Below are 19,722 nucleotides of genomic sequence, written 5' to 3' on the forward strand. Positions count from 1 at the left end.
TTAGCTACGGGCTTGATAAAGTACCAATGCAGGTTTAACTTACTAGGGTAATCACTGATAACAGAATAGAAATAAAATATGTTAGAAGAGGGAAAAATGGAAGGAAAAATACGTAACCTAAGAAAAGTCAAGAAAGAAGAAACAAAAAGGAGAAAGGAGCGTGAAAGAAAATAAAAAGAACAGATGATATGGTAGAAATAAATCTAAATATATTAGCAGCATGAACAAAAATGCTAATTTAAAGATTGTTAGACTGGATTAAAAAAAACCCAATTGTATGGTATTTACAAGGCCCTTACAAAGCTATAGGGATATAGAAAAGTTGAAAGTGACGGGATCCAAAATGAAACTCCCTGCAAATATTAACTAAAAGGAAGAAGTGCCAGACTTGTGTTGGTGGAAACACAGATGTTCATTCCAGTGATGCTCTTTTACCTTACACTCTACACACACATGTCATCAAGGCAACAAAGTGTTTTGGCATCTGTAAGCTTCCAGACTCGGTTAAACTGGAGCTTAAAAAAAAACCTGGATTTCACCCACAGGTCTTATAACCTGTTTGGAAGTAGAGTTGCTTTGTAACCAAAGCAAATGTTCCATGCTGAACTGGGAAGCCCTCAAGATACAGAGTGACCATAGGGCTATATCTCTAAATCTCTAAATCTCTGGACTGATGCACTTTGGCGTCACAAAACCTGAATAATTCAAGTTCCAGCTCTAATACTGAACAGTTAGTGCTATGTGGGTAGGAGGCACTTTACATAGAGAAGATGTACTAAATCTTACAGAGATCCTACTATGACATAGTACTATTATGCCCACTTAACAGATAAGGAAATTGAGACAGAAGGACTGAAACTCTTGCCCAATACCCATAGCTGTTAAATTGTAGAACTGAAATTCCTGCCAAGGTGTGTCTGACTCCAGGTATGCTTTTGTCCCTATCACTGTGTCCTCTTAGCGCCCTTAGCCTTTGCTCTTTCAGTTAATATTCTCCCTCTGTACCTCTCAGTAACTTTCCACATATAAAATGTTTTATGAACGTGATTCAGAGCAAGAAATTGGGTAGAGAGGAAATTCACTGTTCCGCGGGAGATGGGCTACAGCACACACCCATCTGTTGTTTACCGAGGCTGAGAGTGCTGAACGGTTCCCAGCAAGCAGTGTCTGCCTCCTGCATTTTGCCTATTTGGAAGATGTTTCTTGTCCTGCCCCTCACCACCCACTCACTTCTGTCTGGTTTCTCTTCTGCTGGCCCTTTTCCCATAGCAGTTAATGTTTGCCCTGCAAGTGCCAGAGCATTCATCCTTTCTTCCTTGAATGATGTGCCCATTTGCATATCATGCAAACAGCCCAGCTGCTGGAGTCCCAGTTAGTAAATAACGGTCACAGTGTTTGTGCTGATTCCTCCTGGGGGCTTGTGGAGCCTGCTGCACGACTCCAGGGAGAAAATCGTTTATTGCTTAGTTGGAATCTCTGCTCCAATCTTCTGACATCATGAATGAACACTTGTGCTAAAAATGCACATGTAATCCTCTCCATGTAAATATGTGCTCTGGAGTCTAATGGCCAAGGGAGATGTGTAGATGGAGAGAAGTGCTCACTATTACATTTATCTTGTCTAATCCCATTTATTAGTTTTCTAAGTATACCTTCACTCCTTAAAACACAAGTCAGTGGCAAACTCGGTATTTAACATATTCCACAAACAAGTTGTTTTCAGACATGATCAATAAATTCTTTATAACTCTAATGTATTAGTTTTATAACATCTTAAGTAGAGAAATGGTGAATAAAGAACCAATCCATCAACTTATACTGGGACAGACTACAAGGATTCGAACGTCATGGATTTATTTTTTCTTCATTTTCTCTATTTTTTTTAACCATTGTTTTTTGTTTTGTTTTTTTTTTTTTTTTCCTTATTTCTTCCTAGGAGTACAATGTACACGCCAAACCCAGAGTCAGAGTTAGTGTTTCTGGACCAGCTGAGGCTGTAGATCAAACAGGAAGACACATCCCCTTTTGTACTTCGTCCGTGACAATGTAACTGCTCCACTTATTGGCCCTGAGCCAGTCAAATAGATTTTCTTTTCTGTGACCCTAATAAGTACTCCCTAAATGAGGTTTATAGTGACTCTTATTTTTATAATATTTTTGCAATTTTTTTCATGAGCCAACTAAGGCCTACAGTTTCTTGATATTCACATATATATGAATGCATGGCTATTTCTATACTATCAGGTCATGTGTGCTTTTTTAAAAAACAATTCATTTGATAGGGCTCCTAAAAATCTGATGGTAAGTCATTTAGGATCCACCTAAGCAAAGCCCTGATACAAAAATAGACAGTGGTCAGATTGTAGCGGCTGCTAAATCCCTAAGGAAAATATCTAAAGCGTAACAGCCTAATGAATATATCTAATTATTTGACACTTTAATGTTTTGGTGTATGTAAGTGCCATTGCACTAGAGTGATTTTACCAACAATGGCTTTGAATTCTAGGACTTGAAATGTAGGAATTTTAGGCAGAAAGAAGCAAAGTTAGATCATAAAACTATATGACATTTCTTCCAACCAATTCAATTCTCGCTTTAATGCTTACCGCGTCTCTATGCTGGACCCCATGGAGGACACACCTGAGGCAGACTGACTGCCTTACGCACAGCATAAGTCTGGCTAACACTTCTGAGAAACATTCAAACTTGGTACATGTGCCAGCCAACAAACCCATACGTGCACGAAAAATACCTGTTGTTGTTGTTGTTTTTTACAACTTAGCTTCTGACTTCACTCTAATATTGGTGTGTCCTCCTTGGTGATCTTTTCCATCTAAGCTCATTCTTGTGATAGTCTCGTCAAGTCTAATGGCTTTACATACTATCCATATGCTGACGGTTCCCAAACGCACGCCTGCAGTCTGGACTGCTGCCCTGAATTCCAGACCTGTGTGCTCAACTGCCCGATTGGAGTCTCCACTTGGATGATCAGCAGGCATCTCACAACAAATTAGTGCATAACACAGCTCCTGCGCGTCACTTCCAAATCGCCTCGTCTTGTGGTCTTTATCTCAGCTAATGGCAATCCCATTCGTAGCAATTCAAGAAAGAAACCTTGGCCTCATCCTTGACTCCTCTCCCTTTCTCTCACCCCATATCGGATCCGTCAGCAAATTGTCTTGGCCCCACTTTCAGAACAGATCCAACATTCAGACACTTCTCACCACCTCCACTGCCACCATCTTATGCAAATTTCCATCACCTTTCATCTGGTTGCCTTGCAAATAACCTTCTAGCTGGTTTCTCTGCTTCTGCCATCCCTCTTCACCTCCTGACCTCCTTTCCTCCCACCATCCCACACCCATCAAGTCTATTCTCAAAGAAGAGAGTAATTCAGTATAAGTCAAATCCCTCCTCCACTCAAAATCTTCAAGCTGCTCCACTAAAAATCCTGTTGTGCTTCCCCGTATCATTCAGCGTAAAAACCAAACATCTTTCTGATGGCCTAGAAACTCGCCCCCGCCCTTCTGATCTTATCTTGCTTTGCCACACTGGCCTGGCAATTCCCTGAACACCCAAGGCACCTTCTACCCCAGGAACTTTGCTCTTTCTATGGTCTCTTCCAGAAATTCTCTTTCCTGAGATACTCACGTTGCTAAGTGTTTCCTTCAGCTGTTTATTCAAAAGTCATTTTCTCTGGAAACTCTAACTAGAATTTCAACTCCCATTTTTCATATTATTCTTCCTTGTTTGACTTTTTTTCTCCTTCGCACTTACTTATCACTAGCGTCTTAAAGATTTTACTTACTCATCTTTGTAAAATAACCCATCCCCCTTATTAGAATGTTAGTCTTCAGGGAGACAGTGATTTTAGTTTATTTACTCATCTGTTTCTATTGCCTTGAACAGTGTCTGGCAATAGTTGGTGTATATATATATATATTTATTGAGGTATAATTGACATGTGACAATATATTAGTATCCAGTATACAGCATAATGATTCAATATTGGGATATTTTGCAAAACAATGTTATTCAACAAATATCAATTGAAGGAAACAATAAATAAATAGTGAATGAATGATTGATCACATTCTTATCTCAATATTGGGGACTTCAGCTACTTAAATGTGGATCTCCCTCTCATTAACTGGTTGCATAAAGCACGGTGTCTCATTTGTCCTCGTTCTATTTTACCCTCATCCTTCTAGAGGACATCTCATACTGACTTTTCTGTGATGATAGAATCCCATCTCCAGTAATTGGCGAGACGAAGGTGAGTGACAAGTCTCTATGTTAGTTCAGGGCCGATCCAACCATTTCTTCATGTTCCTCTGTTCCATCTGAAGTAAAGGAACAGGAGCTACCAGGTATGTAACTCAGTATCAGGCAGCAACTCAGACATCTTGCTGTTGTTCTAAAATCAAGACAGATATTTCTGATGTTGCAGATTTTAGCAGAAATATCTGAATTTCATGTTTCAGTCATACATTCTTTTTTTTAATTTAAATGCTTTATATTATTTTTTAAAAATTTGATTTAAATCCAAGTTAGGGGGGCGCCTGGGTGGCGCAGTCGGTTAAGCGTCCGACTTCAGCCAGGTCATGATCTCGCGGTCCGTGAGTTCGAGCCCCGCGTCGGGCTCTGGGCTGATGGCTCGGAGCCTGGAGCCTGTTTCCGATTCTGTGTCTCCCTCTCTCTCTCTGCCCCTCGCCCGTTCATGCTCTGTCTCTCTCTGTCCCAAAAATAAATAAACGTTGAAAAAAAAAATTTTAAATCCAAGTTAGGTAACATATAGTGTAATAATGGTTTCAGGAGTAGAATTTAGTGATTCATCACTTACATACAACACCCAGTGCTCATCCCAACAAGTGCCCTCCTTAATGCCCATCATCCATCTAGCCCTTCCCCTGCACCCAACACCCTTCCAGCAACCCTCGGTTTGTTCTCTTTTTAAGAACCTCTTATGGGGGCACCTGGGTGGCTTAGTCGGTTAAGTATCCAACTTCGGTTCAGGTCATGATCTTATGGCTGGTGAGTTCAAGCCGCATGTCGGGCTCTGGGCTGACAGCTTAGAGCCTGGATCCTGCTTTGGATCCTGTGTCTCCCTCTGGGTCTCTACCCCTCCCCCACTCACTCTCTGTCTCTCTCTCTGTCTCTCCAAAATAATAAATAAACATTAAAAAAATTTTCTTAAAAAAAAAAGGAGTCTCTTATGGTTTGCCTCCCCCTCTGTTTTTATCTTACTTTTCCTTCCCTTCCCTTATGTTCATCTGTTTTGTTTCTTATATTCCACATGTGAGTGAAATCTTACATATGTCTTTCTCTGACTCATTTATTTTGCTTAGAATAATGCATTCTAGTTCCATTCATGTTGTTGCAAATGGCAAGATTTCATTCTATTTGATAGCTGAGTAATTTCCATTGTGTATATGTATATACACCACATCTTCTTTATATATTCATCAGTTGATGGACATATGGGTTCTTTTCATAATTTGGCTATTGTTTTTTTTTAATATATGAAATTTATTGTCAAATTCGTTTCCATACAATACCCAGTGCTCATCCCAAAAGATGAATTTGGCTATTGTTGATAGCACTGCTATAAACATTGGGGTTCTTGTGCCCTTTCGAATCAGCATTCTGGTATCCTTTGGATAAATACTTAGTAGTGCAATTGCTGGGTGGTAGGGTAGCTCTATTTTTAATTTTTTGAGGAACCTCAAAAAAATACTGTTCTCCAGAGTGGCAGCAACTGTTTACATTCATTCCCACCAGCAGTGCAAATGTGTTCCCCCTTCTCTGCATCCTCACCAACATCTTTTGTTTCCTGAGTTGTTAATTTTAGCCATTCTGACAGGTTGTGTCTCATCTTATTGTGGTTTTGATTTGTATTTCCCTGGTGATGAGTGATGTTGAGCACCTTTTCATGTGTCTTTTAGCCATTTGGATGTGTTCTTTGGAAAACTGTCTGTCCATGTCTTTTGCCCATTTCTTCACTGGATTATTTATTTTCTGGGTTAGAGTTTGATAAATTCTTTATAGATTTTTGATACTAATTTTTTATCTGATATATCATTTGCAAATATCTTTTCCCAATCTGTTGGTTGCCTTTTAGTTTTGTTGATTGTTTCCTTCACTGTGCAGAAGATTTTTATCTTGATGAGGTCCCAATAGTTCATTTTTGCTTTTGTTTCCCTTGCCTCCAGAGACATATCTAGTAAGAAGTTGCTGTCAAAGAGGTTATTGCCCATTTTCTCCTCTAGGATTTTGATGGTTTACTGTCTTATATTTAGGTCTTTCATCCATTTTGAGTTTATTTTTGTGTATGGTATAAGAAAGTGGTCCAGGTTCATTCTTCTGCTGTCAAGTTCTCCTAGCACCATTTGCTGAAGAGACTGCCTTTTTTCCGTTGGATATTCCTTCCTACTTTGCCAAAGATTAGTTGAGCATACATTTGGGGGTCCATTTCTGGGTTCTCTATTCTGTTCCATTGATCTGAGGGTCTGTTTTTGTGCCAGTATCACACTGTCTTGATAATTACAGCTTTGTAATACAGCTTGAAGTCCAGGATTGTGATGCCTCTAGCTTTCGTTTTCTTTTTTCAGGATTGCTTTGGCTATGCGGGGTCTTTTCTGGTTACATACACATTTTAGAATTGTTTGTTCTAGCTCTGTGAAGAATGTTGGTGTTATTTTGATAGGGATTGCATTAAATATGTAGATTGATTGGGTAGCATAGGCATTTTAACAATATTTTTTCTTCCAATCCATGAGCATGGAATTTTATTTTTCATTTCTTTGCGTCTTCTTCATTTTCTTTCATAAGCTTTCTGTAGTTTTCAGCATACAGATTTTTTTACCTCTTTGGTTAGGCTTATTCCTAGGTATTTTATGTTTTTAGGTGCAATGGTAAATGGGTTCGATTCCTTAATTTCTCTTTCTGTTGTTTCATTATTGGTGTATAGAAATGCAACTGATTTCTGTACATTGATTTTACATCCTGCGACTTTGTTGAATTCACTTATCAGTTCTAGCAGTTTTTGGGTGGAGTCTTTTGAGTTTTCCACATAGATTATCATGTCATCTGTGAAGAGTGAAAGCTTGACTTCTTCCTTGCTGATTTGGATGCATTTTATTTCATTTTGTTATCTGATTACTAAGGCTAGGACTTCCAACATTATGTTAAACAACAGTGGTGAGAGTGGACATCTTTGTTGTGTTCCTAATCTCAGGGGGAAAGCTCTCAGTTTTTCCCCATTGAGGATGATATTAGCCGTGGGTCTTTCATATATGGCCTTTATAATGTTGAGATATGTTCTTTGTATTCCTACTTTATTGAGGGTTTTTATAAAAAAAAAATGCTGTATTTTGTCAAATGCTTTTTCTGTATCTATTGAGAGGATCATGTGGTTCTTATCCTTTCTTTTATTACTGTGGTGTATCATGTTGATTGATTTGTGGATATTGAGCCAGACTTGCAGTCCAGGAATAAATCCCACTTGATCATGATGAATAATTCTTTTAGTGTATTGTTGGATTTAATTTGCTAGTGTCTTGTTGAGAAGTTTTGCATCCACGTTCATCAAGGATATTGGCCTGTAATTCTTCTTTTTAGTTGGGTTTTTGTCTGGTTTTGGAATCAAGGTAATGGTGGCCTCATAGAATGTGTTTGGAAGTTTTCCTTCCATTTCTATTTTTTGGAACAGTTTGAGAAGAATAGGTATTAACTTTTCTTTAAATGTCTGGTAGACTTCCTCTGGGAAGCCATCTGGCCCCAGACTCTAGTTTGTTGGAAGATTTTTGATTACTGATTCCATTTCTTTACTGGTTATGGGTCTGTTCAAATTTTCTATTTCTCCCTGTTTCAGTTTTGGTAGTTTATGTTTCTAGGAATTTGTCCATTTTTTCCAGATAGCCCAATTTGTTGGCATATAATTGTTTATAATATTCTCTTATTATTGTTTGTATTTCTGTGGTGTTGGTTGTGATCTCTCTTTCATTTGTGATTTTATTTATTTGGGTCCTCCTTTCATTTTTCTTTTTGATCAGTCTGGCTAGGGGTTTATCAATTTTGTTAATTCTTTCTAAGATCCAGTTCCTGGTTTCATTGATCTGCTCTAATTTTTTTTTTTATCATTAATTTCTGCTCTAATCTTTATTATTTCCCTTCTCTGCTGGTTTTGGGCTTCATTTGCTGTACTTTTTCTAGCTCCTTTAAGTGTAAGGTTAAGTTGTATGTTTGAGACATTTCTTCCTTCTTTAGGAAGGCCTGGGTTGCTGTATACTTCCCTATTATAACCACCTTTGCTGCGTCCCAAAAATTTTGGTCTGTCATATTTTCTTTTTCCTTGGCTTCCATATACTTTTTTTTATTTCCTCTTTAATTTCTTGGTTAACCCATTCATTCTTTAGTAGGATGTTTTTTAATCTCCAAGTATTTGTGGTCTTTGCGAATTTTTTTCTTGTGGTTGATTTCAAGTTTCATAGTGTTATGTTCTAAAAATATGCATGATATGATATCGATCTTTTTGTACTTGTTGAGGGCTGATTTGTAGCCAGTATGTGATCTGTTCTGGAGAATGTTCTAGGTGTACTCAAGAAGAATGTGTATTCTGCTGCTTTAAGATGAAATGTTCTGAATGTATCTGTTTAGTCCATCTGGTCCAGTGTGTCTTTCAAAGCCATTGTTTCCTTGATTTTCTGCTTAGATGATTTGTCCATTGCTGTTAAGTGGGGAGTTAAAGTTCCCTATTATTATGATACTATTATCAATGAGTTTCTTTATATTTATGATTAATTGATTTATATATTTGGGTGTCTCCAAGTGGGGAAATAAATATTTAGGACTGTTAGAACTTTTTGGTGGACAAACCCCTTAATTATGACATAATGCCTTTCTTCATCTCTTGTTATAGTCTTTCTCTTAAAATCTAGTTTGTCTGATATAAGTATGGCTGCTCTAACTTTCTTTTAGCATCTATTAGCATAATGGATGGTTCTTCATCCCTTACTTTCAACCTGCAAGTGTCTTTATGTCTAAAATGAGTCTTTTGTAGACAACATATAGATAGGTCTTTTTTTTTTTTTTTTAATCCATTCTGATACCCTATATCTTTTGATTGGAACATTTAGTCCATTTATATTTAAAGTGATTATTGAAAGATATGAATTTAGTGCCATTGTGTTCCCTGTAAATTTGGTGTTTATGGTAATATTCTCTGGTCCTTTGTAGTCTTTGTTGTTTTTGATATTGTTTTTTTTGTTTTGTTTTGTTTTCTCCACCCAAAGAGTCCCCCCTATAACTTCTTGCAGGGCTGGTTTATTGGTCATGAACTCCTTTGTTTTTTATTTGTCTGGGAAACTCTTTATCTCTCCTTTTATTCTGAATGACAAACTTACTGGATAAAGAATTCTTGACTGCTTATTTTTCTGATTCGGCATATTGAATATATCCTGTCACTTCTTTTTAGTCTGCCATGTTTCTGTGGATAGATCTTCTGCAAACTTGAACTGTCTTCCCTTGTAGGTTAAGAACTTTTTTTCCCTTGCTGCTCTCATGATTCTTTCCTTGTCAGTGTATTTTGTGGATTTGATTATAATATGCCTTGGTGATGGTGGGTTTTTATTTAAGCTAATAGGGATACTCTGTGTTTCTTGGATTTTGATGTCTGTGTCCTTCTCCAGAGTAGGAGAGTTCTCAGTTATAACTTGCTCACATAAGCCTTCTTCCACCTTTTCTCTTTCTTCATCTTCTGGGACTCCTATGATATGAATGTTATTCCTCTTTAATAAGTCGCTGAGTTCTCTAACTCTTGTATTGTCATCTTTGTTTCCCTTTTTTTTTCCTGCTTCATTGTTTTCCATAATTTTATCTTCTATATCACTGATTCACTGCTCTGCTTCATTCATCCTTGCAATCACAGCAAATATTCAAGATTGCATCTCAGTTATAGCATTTTCAATTTTGGCCTGACTACAGTTTATTTCTTTAACTCTGCAGAAAGGGATACTCTGGGGTCTTCTATGCTTTTTTCAGCCCAGCTAGTATTCTTATAATCATGGTTTTAAATTCTAATTCGGATATCTTACGTATTCTTGCAGTAATTAAATCCCTGGTTGTTATTTCTTCCAGTTGTTTCTTTTGGGGTGAATTCCTCCATCTTGTCATTTTGGAGGAAGAAAAAAATTAATAAAATAAAAAATAAAAATTAAAAAATTAAAAACAAAACAAAACAAAGAAAATGAAGGAAAGTAGATCCTAGGTGTGTTTCAGTCAGCTTGTTGAAAGAAGCTTGATAGAAAAGAGGGAAAAAAGGAAAAAAAATAATTTTTTAAATTAAAAAAACTTTAAAATAATAAAATAGAATAAAATAAATAGAATAGAATAGAATAGATGAAAAAATTGCTCTTTCCGTACCCAATAAAGAGAAAGAAAAGAAAAAAGAAAGCAACAGAAGCAGAAATGAACAGAATGAAACTCAAATGAAGTTACATGCAGTAGCCCCTATAACTGAAACTTTGTAGCACACTATAGTCCATAGACTATGGCAGGTGGAAGGGATTTATGCTGGTCTTCTGGTGAATCTGCCTGGAGGGCACAGGTGGATGGGACTTGGTTTTTGGAACTGTTCTTAACTTGGTGGTGCCTCTTAGTTGGGCCGATCTGTGTGCACATGTGCATACATGCTTGTGTTCTAGAAGTGAAAATAGCTTCACCCAGCTGTCTAGTCTCTGGTGTAGGAATTTTGTGCCCTCATGGACATGCAATCAAGCACCCTTCCTTTGTCTCAAGCTTCTGTCTGCTCCCTGCCTTTACTCTGTCTGTTCCCAAGCTGTCTGCCTGCCAAGATGTGCCTCCCTCCAGAGTTTTATATCAGGTGGGGCTGTGTTTCAAAACCCAACACTTTAGAGACCCCATGGCTTGGACCATCGCTGATTCTCTGGGGGAGGGTCTTGCCAAGCAATGACGGGGTGCTGGCTTGTCCCAGAAAATGTTCATGTGATTCGCAGTGGAAAAGGCTCAGAGTTTACGGTAAATCACAACACACAGCCAGAACCAGGTTTTGCTACACTCTGGCATCTTTTTCCAGTATCAGTAAATGTGGCAGCTCTCTGGGGTCCGCTGGGACTTTTGCTGAGAAGGAGGCCATACAACCTCTACCAAATGCACTCCAAACAGGGGCACTATTTCTCCCTGTGTGGCACATGTACCCCTCAGACTGTGCTTCCTGCTTCTGAGGGTTCACCCTACTTCCTCATCAGTCTTTGTGCTCCACTGTTTATAGAATCCTGGTGGTATTGAAACCCTCCCCTCTCTCCCTGCCAATGGTTTTGGGAAACAGATTTCCTGTCCAGTCCCCTGCAAGTGTTTTCACTTTTTCTCTCTTTCCCTCCAGCTACTTTTGGGGGGAGTGCTTTTCTTGAACGATCCTGATGGCTTGCTGTCTCCCCCTTTCTCTTTCTCTCTCTGTCCTCTTTTCGTGAAAACGTCTCCCTACTCTCCATGGCTCCATGACTTTTCTCTCCCTCAATTCATGCCTCCACACCATGTACCTGCCAAGTTCTCTGGCTCAAATTATGCACATTGTAGTATTAATCTTCAGATCAACTTTTTATGTGTTAAAAATGGTTTGATGTTGGGGCACCTGGGTGGCTCAGTCGGTTAAGTGGCCGACTTCGGCTCAGGTCATGATCTCGCGGTCCATGGGTTCAAGCCCCGCGTCGGGCTCTGTGCTGACTGCTCAGAGCCTGGAGCCTGTTTCAGATTCTGTGTCTCCCTCTCTCTCTGACCCTCCCCTGTTCATGCTCTGTCTCTCTCTGTCTCAAAAATAAATAAACGTTAAAAAAAAATGGTTTGATGCTGATCTAGCTGTGCTTCAGGCTCAGGGTCCCCATACACGCCACCATCTTAAATCCATCTTCAGTCATATATTCTTTTTTTTATTTTTTTATTTTTTTTTAAATTTTTTTTTAATGTTTATTTATTTTTGAGACAGAGAGAGACAGAGCATGAATGGGGGAGGGGCAGAGAGAGAGGGAGACACAGAATCGGAAACAAGCTCCAGGCTCTGAGCCATCAGCCCAGAGCCCGACGCGGGGCTCGAACTCATGAACCGTGAGATTGTGACGTGGGCCGAAGTGGGAGGCTCAACCAACTGAGCCACCCAGGCGCCCCTTCAGTCATATATTCTTAAGCACAACCAATGAGAGAGTGGCTTTTAACACTTAAGTGTTGCAGGCTATTCCCATTAATTTTTTCTTGAATTCTTTGTAACTATCATTTATTTTTAAAAACAGGGACCTAACTTTGAAGCCAGGCAACTCCAGCTCAACACCTAATTTTGCAAAGAACATTTTATTGGAACACTCACACAAACAATAAAGTAAAATAAAATAAAATAAAGTAAAATAAAATAAAATAGGGGGGTTCTTTTGAGGAAGAAGAGTTACTTTAAATATCATGGCTAACTTTTAGAACACTACCCTAAAGAAATAATGACTAATAATCCATGAATAGAGATATTAATCACAATTATATTTATCATAGTGAAAATTAAGAAGCTCATTGTCTATAATAAGTAAATATTAAATGGATTCTTTTACAGAATTAAAATGCTATTTTTGCAGAACTTTTTGTGGCAGAGTGTTTAGAAGATTTCTTAAAAGGAGAGCACACCTTAACAAGTTTATGAACTTCCAGTGCTTTGAGAAAAATGGCAAAATAATAACCTTTAATTGGCCAGAAAGACCTCACCATGGGAATGGTTTGGTTCTCAGTTTTATTTAACATTGTTCTTCTATGCAAGAGAGCAGTTGATTCATTAATAAGATCTCCACTTTGGAGAAAAAAAAAAGGTTTTGGACATGAAGGATCCAATGAGAAGGAAGCCTCCTTTCTGTTATTTGGATCAGAGAAGAAGGTGGAAATGACCCTATAAGTGAGCACCCATGTATTTATTGTCTAACCTGGGACACTCCTGAAAGTGAAAGAAGGCATTATTATTAACAATATATGCCAGAATTACAGGTATAGCCTGGGAGGGAACAGGCAAACTGGCACAAATGATCAGCTCCTCATATAAGGAGATTGATTTCGCCCAGAGAATTTCTGGAGAGTTCCCCAAGTCTGGTTTCAAGGGACATTACTAACATTATCTCTGGCCCATTCCAACCTGATGGGGAATATCTGGGTCACTAGATAATTATTGCTCATGGCCAGGGTCAGGACGTTAAGGAGAGTTGGGGCATTGGGAGCATTTTCTTGCTTGTTCAGTGCACTCAATTTTCCAGTTTTATACTATAACTGCATTTGATCCACACAGCTGAGAAGGCTGAGAGAATTAGGTTAAACTGTTTTCCTTTGTTCAGAAATCACCTGAATACCTTTGGACATGCTTATGAAATCACTGTTTCTCAAACTTGCCTGAAAATAAAAATTACATCGCGGGGGGTAGCTGTTAAAAATATCAATTCTTGGGATCCACCTCAAACTTAGTGAATTGGTTCTCTTATGGAAAATTCTGAAAGGTCTATATTTTAAACAAGTTCTCCAGGTTATTCTGTTCAATAGGCAAGTTTGAGATAGGCTTTATTATATAATGCTAAGTTTCAAGAAGTAGCATGGAGAGCATATTCTCAAGTATGCAGATACACACTTTCATATGTGCATATAGGTGGACCACAAGGAAATATGATACAGAGGTTAAGAGAGTGATAATCTCTGAGATAAGGTCTTTTAGTCTCTGAGATAAGGATTTATATTCTTCTCACTTTCCTGTACTTTCTACAATGTTTACAGTGAGTTATAACCAAACATAACAAAAAGCATTATTTTAATATTATTGAGCCACTTCATGTATATAATTAGAAACCCAGCTTATTCTTTTTCCTTGGAATATGAGTGAAAATACTCTGAATTATAGGTATGTACTCAAGTTGTTTCTCTGAGGTTTCTCCACCTCAGGGAACTTCATGCAGCCAAGCAGACTGTGTGTTGCACAGCACCAGGAGTGTCCTTTATATTAGGCTCTCTTAACTGGCGCCTCCTAGCGTTGTGCAATGTGCATGCCTGCCCCATTACCTGAAAAGTCATTTACCTTGGATTAATTCTTGACTTAGAGATTATGTGTAGAAAAGCAAGGTGATTTGTCAAGGCTTATGCATATGTAGCTACTTTTATAGGAGGAATTAGAGAAGATAGCACTAATGTGAGTAGATGTTAATAATCATACAGGGAAAATTCTTTTACCATGGATTTCAAGTTAAAACATGTTGATTATCTTAATAATGGAACTGGCCAAAGCAAATACATTGCTGTAAACCATATTCTCAAGCAGCCCAGGGCCTAAAGAAGAAATGGGATTGATGTTAAAAAAGAATCTCAAGCCTCAGCATTTAAATTGCCATCATGTCCACCTTACATGCCTTTCCTCCTCCTGGTTATGGTTTTGTCCACTTAAGCATATGAAGTTTAAATATTTGAAGTGAAAAAGAATGAGGGGAATTTATTCATTTATTCAAGTAACTAAGAAATACAGAGAGATGTTAAGCTCTACATGAAAAACAAAAATGAATCTGACCTGAATCCTGCTATCAAGGAGTTGACAATACAGGGGAAAAAATAAGGCTTGTAAGTAACTGATTATACTGCATAGAAAGAAAAAAAAAAAAAAAAAAAAAAAAACAAGTGCCATATTAGGGAGAATTCAAATGAGGGAGAGATTTACCCCCCTCATTTGAGCTCGGGACAGGTGTACTGAGAATCAGGGAACCCTTTCTGAAGGGGAGCCATTGCAACAGGATCCTTGAAGCATAGATGGAGTTTGAGGGCTTTGGTCATTTAGAGGCATGAAAGATCCAATATGTCAGGCTCCAGCCATGAATAAAGAACCAGAGGTGGGGAAATGCAAAGGACGACATAAATGGCTCTACTGGTGGAAGTGAAGGGCAGGTGCATTGGGTGGCAAATCTGAGCTAGCAGGTTCAAGTCACCTGGCATAGAAGGGAAGAAGCCAAAGCTGAAGCATTAGTTCCTCTCTGGAAAGGTCAACGTTGCTCCCCTCATGCTTTCAAAAAGGGACCTCGCTGATTCCAGAAAGCAGATCTTATGGTCTGAGCTCAGTTGCTTATCTAGCCTCATAGAAAGTAAAGCCCCATTACCTTCTTAGTCATTGGAAGTGAAAGCTAAACACCTTACATTATACAGTGACTGTGACATGAAGTATACCAGACAATTCTGTGTTGCATACGGTTATTTTATTATTTACGTACAATTGGTAACATTAAGATTTAAAAAGAACATATTGTTGGGGTTCCTGGGTGTCTCAGTCAGTTAGGTGTCCAACTCTTGATTTTGGCTCAGGTCATGATCTTGCAAGGTTTGTGGGTTCAAGCCCTGCTTTGGGCTCTGCACACTGACTTCACAGACTCTGCTTGGGATTCTCTGTTTCTGTCTCTCTCTGCCCCTCCCCTGCTCACACTCTATCTCTCCAGAAAGAAATCATAAAAAAATTTAAAAATAAATAAAATATAAAAAGAATACATTGTTGACATAGGCCATTGGCTGGGACATGGAAAAGCCTTTTACACAGAATCCTCCTTTGTGGTTTATTTGTTGTAAAAGTATCTTACTTGCCTGTCAAAGAAAGGTTTTTTCTTTGTCTTCCTTATATCTTCAAAGAGCAAGGTAATTTAAGTCCAGTGTGCATATGCACTTGTGTTGTTGTTTTTGGTGGTGGTGGTGTGGTAAGTGTTGTGGCGTCCATTTATGGATCTTTACAAACATCCAAGGAATATGGAAATATTGGTGAAGTGTAAGTAGGTAATGATTAAGGCTGATTCTAAATGTGAGGGATAGAGGCCTCTGAAGACATCAGATTTGGGGGTCTGAATGGAAAAAATAAATCAAGAGGCTTTCAGTTGTTTGGTCATCTGGCAAAGAGGTATTTGGCAAGAGCTGAATATCACCCTAGTCCTAGAATTGGGAGATGACATCTTCTTCTAACCTCAATAATCCCATACCCACTGATCCTTTGTTTTACAACTCTGAGCACCACTTTTTCCCCAGTACAGTAGTCATTATACTTTACTTCACAGAATTAATTAGAGGAAAAATAATTAGTCTAAACATAAAAGTGCTTTATAATGCAAACTAGTCATAAGAATACGTGGTGTAATCGGTGGAAATACCTACCACATGTTGGGAATTGTGTTGGGTGCTCTAAGTTATCTTAAATCTTCAAAATATCTTTTAATTTTTACTTATTTAGTTTTTTAAAGGTTTATTTATTTTTGAAAGAGAGAGTACCAGTGGGGCAGGGACAGAGAGAGAGGGAGGCAGAGGACCTGAAGCAGGCTCTGTGCTGACAGCAGACAGCCTGATGCCGGGCTCGAACTCACCAACCGTGAGATCATGACCTGAGCCAAAGTCAGATGCTTAACCAAATGAACCATCCAGGTTCTCCCAAAATATCTTTTTTTTTTTTTTAATTTTTTTAATGTTTTTTTTTTTTAATTTATTTTTGAGACAGAGAGAGACAGAGCATGAGCAGGGGAGGGGCAGAGAGAGGGGGAGACACAGAATCTGAAGCAGACTCCAGGCTCTGAGCTGTCAGCACAGAGCCTGACATGAGGCTCGAACTCGCAGACCGCGAGATCGTGACCTGAACCGAAGTCGGACGCTCAACCGACCGAGCCACCCAGGCCCCCCCAACCAAAATATCTTTTAAAGACAAGTATTAGCTCTTTTGCAGACAAAGTAAAAAGGTTCAGGGAGGTTAAGTGACTTGACCAAAGTTACAAATCCTGGTTATGGCTGAAGGATTTATACTCAGGCCTGTGTAATGCCCACAACTTTGCTCTTTGGCATTTGCACTGTTCTTGATTTATTTTCTTGCTTTCATTAATCACTAAAGTTCTCCTTGGAAATCTACTACTGCTACCACTAATAATAATAATATTTATTGACCTCTAATTATGTGATATACCAGGCACTGTTCTACACACTCAGAGAGTGATAACCCATTTAATCCTTATAACTCTATGAGGTAGCTTATGTTATTTACCTACATTTTATAGATGAGAAAATAAAGGCTGAAAAAGGTTAACTAACTTACCTAAGCTAGTAAGTGGCTGAGCTAAAATTTAAACTCAGGTAGTCAGGTGACGAAATTATTTGGAAGATAAATGATTGCAAATAGCAAGGGACTTCCTGACTTTTCATTATTAAGGCATGATATAAAGCTTTCCTAGGAGGTATGAATTTACACGGAGATTAATGTACAATACGCATTTATATTCCAAAGCCTTGTTTATGTTGTAAGTATGTTTCTATCTTGGGCTTATTTTTGTGTATCATGAAATTAAGTTCAAGAATAAGCCATGTCTATGAGCATTTGTATCTATTTAACTGTGTAAAAATTACTTTCCTGAATATCAGTATAAATGTATAGTTACAGAAATGGTAAATTGATAAAACATCTCCTTTTTATTTTCAACTTAGAAAGCTGTGCAAACCCCCCCCCCTTTTTTTTTTTTTTGCCTTGTTAATTATCCAAAGAGTTTAAGGTTAGGTGGCTTGTTGAAACAAATCTTTTTAGCAAGATTAATTTTAAAGTTAGACATTATGAGTATCAAATTAAGCTGTCAGCCTGTGGAATGATACTGAGAGAGATGGGTTACAACCACCCCTCCCCCCAACCTCTGCAGGGATTGGTAAGTATGAACAGGGATACCAGAGGCCAGGAATCACATTTTAGTAATTCTTTTCTAGTTATGTCAGATTTCTAGCATGCTATTAGAGACACATGTGTCATCCTCACCATCAACCAACATATCATTGCTGTTTCAAACTGTTACTAGAGCTGTTGACACAGAATATTGTGTCTGTCGACAGCTCCAATTAGCTGGCGTGTCTGACTGGTGACAGCATGGTCTACTTTTGTTTATGGGGACGGTGGGAGCTGTGTCTCTGTCTCCCAACCTCTAGTGGCAGACAGATGGATAGAGCTATATAATCATCAACGGAAGCGTGTGATATTCTGTCTTCACAAACCATCATGCCGAGCAGAACCAACGGCCTTTTGTCTGCTTTTAGAAATGACTGCAAGCTCCCTCCCATCTGTCAAGTTATGAGGCGAATATATACAAAATGCATCATATATATGTACATGTGGACCACAATGGATTGGGATGCGAGAAGGAAATAAACATTAAAATAAAAGCCAATGTGATATTTAATTTTGTATCATGTCAGCATTGAAGATATTTTTGCCTTAGTACTAAGTTTCTAAAATGTCTTTCAGCAAAAAGCTTTGAAAAATAAACCAATCATAGTTTTATTATTATTTACAGCCTACCCGTAAGAATTGATAAATTAAATTTTGTAACATTTGCATTCTTTACTGTGAATGACCTTTCTTTTGACATGTGGAAGTATCATCGGCTTGGAATTCCCTATGTGTCATCTTCTCCACTAGTTCCCAACCTCTCATCGAAGAAAGACGTGTGAGAGATGATGTTCATACAAAATAAACCCACCTTAATAAGCATATCTGGATGTGTACAAGCAGAGCACATGGCTCAGAACTCCACTTTTTCCAATAGGGGAAGAGGAATGGAAAGCAGGTGATTGAGAACAATGCAATTATAGGACAAGTCTGGAATTTATTTTGCCTAAGAAATGTAAACCATTCCTAAATTTTATTAGTTCTATTGTTTGATGTGACTCATAAGTAGCCATTATGTGGCTGGGAACCACTGACCTAGTTCATCAACCCACCTCCCAACCTCAGTTACTATAACTCACCCCTCAGGTTCCAGCTCAAATGCCACTCCTCTGAGAAAACCTTCCTAGGACTTTTTTTTTTTTTTTTACACAAATTGATTTTATTTGTGATAACATTAACAAGTGATGGCAAGTGAAATGAAATACAGTTATCTAAACTGCCCCTTCCTAGTCTTATTTATCCAGTTGAGATACTTCTGTGAGAGAAGAGTATAGATGCCAGGTCCTCAAGGGTTTCCGCATTTCCCTAGAAGGCCAAAGGCAGTAATAACTCTAAAAGTATCCTCACATATCAAAGGGCTTCTAGAATCTCCATTGCACGAGTCTTTTCCACCCTTGAGGCTGCCGGCATAAATCATATTCAGCCCAATCACGCGATGATAATCATAGTGCTTTTGATCATTGCAGATTCTACTGTTTATGACGGTGATATTGACTTCTCTCAGAGTATCTGACTGAGGTGAGTTATTATGAATTTTCCCCCAGCCTGCAACTTGGCACAAGGTTCCTGGTTTCACATCATCCCCTTTTTTAGGAAGATGGAGGGTGCTCACATTTTTATTAATTTTTGCCTTTTTTGGTCAGCTGTAAAAGTTTAAGATCACCCTCATGTGTGTCCTGGTCAAATATACATACATATTCACAATGTGAGTGAATATACATATTCACAACACTCTGCTCTTTCCCTTCTTATCACTTATTGCAGTTGGTAAAATCCATTTGTGTAATTGTTTGAATTTTTTTTTTCAACGTTTATTTATTTTGGGGACAGAGAGAGACAGAGCATGAACGGGGGAGGGGCAGAGAGAGAGGGAGATACAGAATCGGAAACAGGCTCCAGGCTCTGAGCCATCAGCCCAGAGCCTGACGCGGGGCTTGAACTCACAGACTGCGAGATCGTGACCTGGCTGAAGTCGGACGCTTAACCGACTG

At 38.5% G+C, this 19,722-nt stretch overlaps 1 pseudogene; it reads right to left on the bottom strand.

Annotated features, from left to right (window-relative positions):
* Positions 1 to 18,874: 18,874 nt before the first annotated feature.
* Positions 18,875 to 19,452, bottom strand: LOC112849932 (granzyme A pseudogene; annotated as a pseudogene).
* Positions 19,453 to 19,722: the final 270 nt, after the last annotated feature.

The sequence above is a fragment of the Puma concolor genome, chromosome C2 (assembly GCF_028749965.1).
Source record: "Puma concolor isolate L17-30 chromosome C2, mPumCon1.1.hap2, whole genome shotgun sequence".
NCBI lineage: Eukaryota > Metazoa > Chordata > Mammalia > Carnivora > Felidae > Puma > Puma concolor.